The 6,327-nt window shown below is 33.7% G+C and overlaps 1 long non-coding RNA gene and 1 pseudogene across 1 annotated transcript; one reads left to right on the plus strand and one right to left on the minus strand.

The window, feature by feature from the left end:
- Positions 1–2,089: 2,089 nt before the first annotated feature.
- LOC9324424 lies at positions 2,090–3,618 on the minus strand (annotated as a pseudogene).
- A 1,328-nt stretch (positions 3,619–4,946) lies between these two features.
- Positions 4,947–5,966, plus strand: LOC9324425. Its single transcript, XR_002334149.1, has 4 exons — positions 4,947–5,259; positions 5,397–5,411; positions 5,502–5,714; positions 5,806–5,966. It is a non-coding gene; the product is annotated as an uncharacterized LOC9324425 (long non-coding RNA).
- The last annotated feature ends 361 nt before the right edge of the window (positions 5,967–6,327 follow it).

Below are 6,327 nucleotides of genomic sequence, written 5' to 3' on the forward strand. Positions count from 1 at the left end.
GATAAAAAAGTACATGGATGTCCAAAACCTCAACTTTGAAATAATTACTCTATAAATCTTAATCTTTTCAACTTTTATTTATTAAGTTTCCAAAGTCAATAAAAAGGATATCTCGCGTTTCCATTTTAGAAACGTGAGTTTCCATCGTGTTTCCAAACATAAATTTTTAGAAAACGTGTTTCCGTGACGTTTTTCGTGTTTCCGAAAAGTTTCCGTTTCCAAAACGTTTCAGAAACGGGAAACGGACCTCGAAGAGAGTTTCCATGCAACATAGATAAAAAGACACAAACAGAAAAAAATAACCGTTAATATTTTAATGAAAAGTTGCGATAAAAAGACACAACCGAGAAAAACAAACGTCAATATTTTAACGGAAAGTTGCGATAAAAAGACACAACCGAGAAAAAGAAACCGTCGATATTTTAAAGGAAAGATACGATAAAAAGACAAAAACAAAAAAAGAAACCGTCAATATTTTAAGTGAAAGTTACGATAAAAAGACACAACCAAAAAAATAACCATCAATGAAAAATTGTAACCGTAAATATTTTAACAAAGAGCTAGGACAAAAAGATACAACCGAGAAAAAATAACCGTTAATATTTTAACGAAAAGTTGCGATAAAAAGACACAAACGAGAAAAGTAATGTTAATATTTTAACAGAAAGTTGCGATAAAAAGACACAGCCAAAAAAATAATCGTCAACGAAAAAAAAAACCGTCAATATTTTAACGAAGAGTTGTGATAAAAAGACACAACCGAGAAAAAATAACTGCCAAACTTTTAATGGAAAGTTGCGATCGAAAGACACAAACAAAAAAAAATAACCGTCAATATTTTAATGGAAAGTTACGATAAAAAGACATAACCGAAAAAATAACTGTCAACGAAAAAAGTAACCATCAATATTTTTACGAAGAGTTGCGATAAAAAGGTACCACCGAGAAAAAATAACTGTCAATATTTTAGCAAAAAATTGCGATAAAAAGAGACAACCGAGAAAAAAAATAACCGTCAATATTTTAACAGACAAAAAAAGACACAATCGAGAAAAAAATATCGTCAATATTTTAACAAAAAGTTATGATAAAAAACAGAAACAAAAAAGTAACCGTCAATATTTTAACGGAAAGTTGCGAGAAAAAAACACATCCAAAAAACTAACCGTCAACGAAAAAAGTAACCGTTAATATTTTAACGAAAAGTTGCCAGAAAAAGAAATAACCGTCAACTAAAAAATTAACCGTCAATATTTTAACGAAGAGTTGCGATAAAAAGACACAACCGAGAAAAAATAACATCAACATTTTAACGGAAAATTTTGATAAAAAGACACAACCGAGAAAAAATAATCGTCAATATTTTAACGGATAGCTGCGATAAAAAGACACAAACGAATAAAGTAACAACCAATATTTTAACTGAAAGTTGCAATAAAAATACACAACCGAAAAATAACCGTCAATATTTTAATGAAGAGTTGCGATAAAAAAACACACCCAAAAAAATAACCGTTAATATTTTAACGGAAAGTTACGATAAAGAGAAACAACCGTTCAGAAGTGCAAAATGCATTTATTGAGGTTGTTATTTTGGTTAATAAAACCAATTTGATATGTAGTCTAATGGTTGATGTAAAAAAACTTCGTAGTATTACTAACTATACAAAAAATACAATGAAATTATATAATGGAAAGACGTAACTTTAAATGAACTAATGCAACTATAAAGATATAACTGTAAACTGAAAAGATACGACTGTAATTGAACAAATATAGCCGTAAATAATTCAACGAAAATTCAAAGAGAAAATTCAATAAAAAGACATAACCGTAAAAAAATAACCGATTTAAACGAAAGGTTGCGATAAAAAGACGCAATCGTTCAAATGTGCAAATGGTATTGATTAGATTGCTATTATATATAGATTTGCATGTTATTTTTATGTTTTCGTCAAGACACATGTTATTATGAACCTGTGTTTTTGGGTGTTATAAGTTATAACTGTGGGGAAGGGTCCCATAATGGTAACAAACATAGCTGCCAAAAAAAAAAAAAAAAATGGTAACAAAACATCAGATTTCTTAAGACCACAAAATGTGAGCACATATTGTGAAACCATGATGTTATTATGAAATACGAGCTGCTTAAAAGCAAAAGACTGATACAAAGACGTGTTTGCAAAATAAGTCTAAGCATGAGTGAACATGCATCTTTTATTGAAATCTATAACAGCAAAATAAAAATAAAACTGTCACTAGATCTTAGTGATATTAACTTTGAGACCATGTTGCATGCGAAAAAGAACAGAAGGAACAGGTTCGGTTTTGTGCCCTTCAACGACCTTGATGTCATAGTTTCGTATGATTTCCACAGCCACTGTCTTCATCTGCAAGAACGTTAACTTTTTTCCCAAGCAAGCTCTTGGACCAGCGTTAAACGCCAAGAACTTATATGAAGGTTCATGTTTTAACCTTCCACTGTATGAAATCCATCTCTCTGGTCTGAAATCTTCCGCGTCATCTCCCCAAACAGATTTCATCCTCCCTAATGCATACATAGATATGACAATCTTCCAATTCTCATCGACTTTATGCCCACTTGGAAGCACGTCTGGCTTTGCCGGTGACTTGTGGTTAAATGGGACTGGTGGGTATAACCTTAGCGTCTCACACACGGCACCGTGTAGATACACGAGCTTGTCTAAATCTGCGGGATCAAACCTCGGCATCTTCTTGTTAACCTCTTGTCGAATCTTGTTCATTGCTTCAGGGTTCTTGGACAGAAGCCAGAAGAACCAAGTGAGAGCTGAACTTGTTGTGTCTCTTGCCACTATCAAGAAACCCAAAATAGTGTCTTTAATGAATTTATCATCACTTGGTTTCAAGTACTAATATTCGGTCGTGTCCATAGTCATGTAGTATGTCAAAACGTCTATGGCCTCTCCTCTTGAGTGATGTTGAGTCCCAAGACTTTTGATCTCCTCTCTTTTAGCCGTTATGATCTTCTCGAGAAGTTGATCGAAAACCGCAAGACCTCTTTTCAATCTTTTCTCGAGTCCTACACCAATCCAATATTGGAGCCTCCACAAGAAAACCGGCTTGACATGTCTATAGAAAACTCTGTCAGAGACACCATCTACTGCGTCACCGAACTCAACCTTAGGCATTTCAATAGATAAACATTTTGGATCATACCCGGTCATCAAAATCAAAGATGTATCAAACAAGAATCTCTGGAACAAATCATGCAAGTCGACAAGGATATTTTTATCAACAGCGTTCTCAAGAATAGGAACAAGCCCTTGCCTTAATTTGTTTACACTTGTACTAATAAAAGTTCTACAAGATAAAACTAAAGCTTATATACACTGTTTTCGTTTGTATGTGTCTTCACTTGATCTCTCTGTTTTCTTCTCTCCCATGTGCGACTTCTTTCTTCTTGTATACACTTAGAGCAACCTCAATGGGGGTTTCTAAACATGATCCTTAATAAATAATAAAATATATATATTATTTAAATATTAGATGGGTACCTTAAATTTGGAGAAACTTAGCCCAATTGTTTTTTAACTAAGAAACAATTGGATTAAGTTTCTCCAAATTTAAGGTACCCATAATTAAAAAATATTATTTATCTATACTTACACTTTAATTTTATTTAAGAAACCAATATTGTTTAGAAACCCCATTGAGGGTGCTCTTATCATTCCTTCTTAGATTTATGTCGCACTTTCCTGAGAATAATGCTAAGCTATTAAATCATTATTACTCTCCATCTTCTAGCTAGTATATATATGGAAACATGTATATTGTAGTCTATTGAACGATACCATCGCATGGGTCATTAAATAGTTGCATGTTCTGTGAACTCGCTCCTTAAGAAATAGTTGATCTACTGCTGCCATAAGAATGTTTCTTGCAAAACTAATGTGTCGAGTGTAACAATAATGCTTATTTAAATCTTTTAAGAATCTCATATGTTGATCTCAAATTGGTGTTGGCTTTAAAATCGCAGATTTCTCTATTACCGTTCACATTGGGTTAGCATTGCCTCATTGGTATTCAGTAGATTGATGTCGACATAAGAAGGTATCTGGCATTGTTATTCAGGGTACAATTTGACATGCTTTGATGGTGATTGTCAAGTTTTGATCAAGTCATTTCATGGAGTGAGAAATAATATGCTAAAAAGATTCTTATACTAATATTTTCTGTTCATGCTAAATATATCCACAATAACTAACACAATATATTTGTACGAAAAAAAAAATTTACATTAATTGAAGAAAACACTACAAAAAAAGCTCACATTGATAGCACTGTTTTATAGCACGATTTTCGAAATTACTATCGAAGATAAAGTTGTAATTTGGTTTTGATATTATAGCAGTGCATAAATGCTAAGATATAGTTTTAGTAAGCGGGAAACTTTTTTCACTTACTCCGCCAATTACTTAGCCAATTTTTCACTTTTTCGAACTCTTTTCTTATTTTCTCCTTTTTTCTTTTGTTCTATCTCTTTTCATTTCAACACTTGCTCGAAAACCCTCAAGCTTAATAATTCTGCCCTAAAATCTCTTATACACACTAACTCCATCATCTAGCCACAAATTAAACCCTCAAGCTTAACACTTCTGCCCTAAATTCATAGCCGCTAGCTGTGTAACTTACCGTCGGCCCTAATTTCAGATCTATTTTCTGGATAGAACTCCGATTGAAGGCATGTGTATCTTACTCAATTGATTTATTTCTTCTATTGTACTTATTTCTTTTGATTCGGTGTCGTGACAGTTCTATAAAGTTTCGATTTTGGTTTAACGGTGGGGAACGGAGATCTGTTAGGAGACAAGGTTTGATAGAATCGGCGAGGTTTCTGAGTTGTGCGAGTAGCAGACGTGTGATGAGGGAGCCATCTATGATTGTGAGGGAGGCTGCGACGGAGCAGCTCGAGGAGAGGCAGAGCGATTGGGCTTATTTTAAGCCTAGACATTCACGGTCTTTGTCGGCGACTTTACAGCCTAGACATTCACGGTCTTTGTTGCAAACATCGTCTTTCTTCTCATTTGATTCATTGCCGCTATTAAATTCAGCCGCCGATTTTGGTGTTGATGGAGGAGAAGTTCCGTTTTGGTGTCGATTGAGGTTTCAGATTGGTCTAATTTGGTGAAGGAATAACCGAGAGAAGGCTTTGTACAATTGAGATGGAATCAAAACGATTGGTTTGGCGCAATTCCAGGAGCGTTGAAGGAGCTGCAAGTGAGTTCATTTTGAATTTTCAATCCTATTCTTGTTTAATATGTAGAAATTTGATTTGGTGATTCTCATAACAAGTGTTTTTATGTCAACGAGAATGTTAATGTAAGTGACTTGGATTTGGTTCAATTTTCACTAAGGAATCACGTTGGAGGGTAAGAGATGGAGATTTAGTTTGGGGATTTAAAGGATTGAAGATGGAGAAGGCGAAGGATTTTGTGTTGATTTTTGAAATTTACATGCAGATGGTAGAACGATGCCACAAAGTTCTTGTTCGAAAGGCGCTGGAAGTGATTACAAGTTTATAGATGGATGGAATTTGTATGTCTTGATTTCACGGTATCTTTCAAATTGTTTCTAATCGTGCCTGTTATTTGGTATTATGGATTGCAGATACTATAACTCACTTCCACCAATAACCAAGGTTTTACATGTTTCAGTTGATTGATAATGTGCATGTTGGTCTAAACGATTCTCTTTTACTTTGCATTCTTTTGTTGGATTGTGGCTTATGTGTTTTGTTTTCCTTGTTGTTCATTTTTTTTCCAGACCTTCATAAAAGGGATTTGACTGAATGGGAGGAAATTCAATGAAGATGTTGCAAATTACGTGTATGTTGATTTTTGCAATCATATTGTTGAAAGTTTTCTTTGTTTTTATATCGTGTAAAGAGTTTATGCATATTGTGATAATTAGATATAAGTTAATAGATCTCAATTTGTTTTTTTTAATTGGTTATATGGCTGGCCTGCAACTGCTCATTGGGCTGTTTCAAAATAGACAAAGGTAAGTTTGTTTTCTTTCTTTTGACTTTGTAATTGAATTCGATGAGTGTCTCTACTTTTCCTATTTTTCTTCAACATCGTGACCCTTGACTGACTAAATATTTTTCCATGGAGCTGAGTGTTGATAATCGATTTGTGTATTTGCAGGAGTTAAAGTGAAGCCAAGAAAGTCGTTTACTCTTAAGGCTACTAAAGCAACAAGAATAAGAAGACGTCACCTGTCCCATCTTAATATACATGGGTAAGTTTGTTACTTCTAAATTATTACTTGTAGTTCTTTTTGACT

Source organism: Arabidopsis lyrata, assembly GCF_000004255.2.
Source record: "Arabidopsis lyrata subsp. lyrata unplaced genomic scaffold ARALYscaffold_2, whole genome shotgun sequence".
In the NCBI taxonomy this organism is placed as follows: Eukaryota; Viridiplantae; Streptophyta; class Magnoliopsida; order Brassicales; family Brassicaceae; genus Arabidopsis; species Arabidopsis lyrata.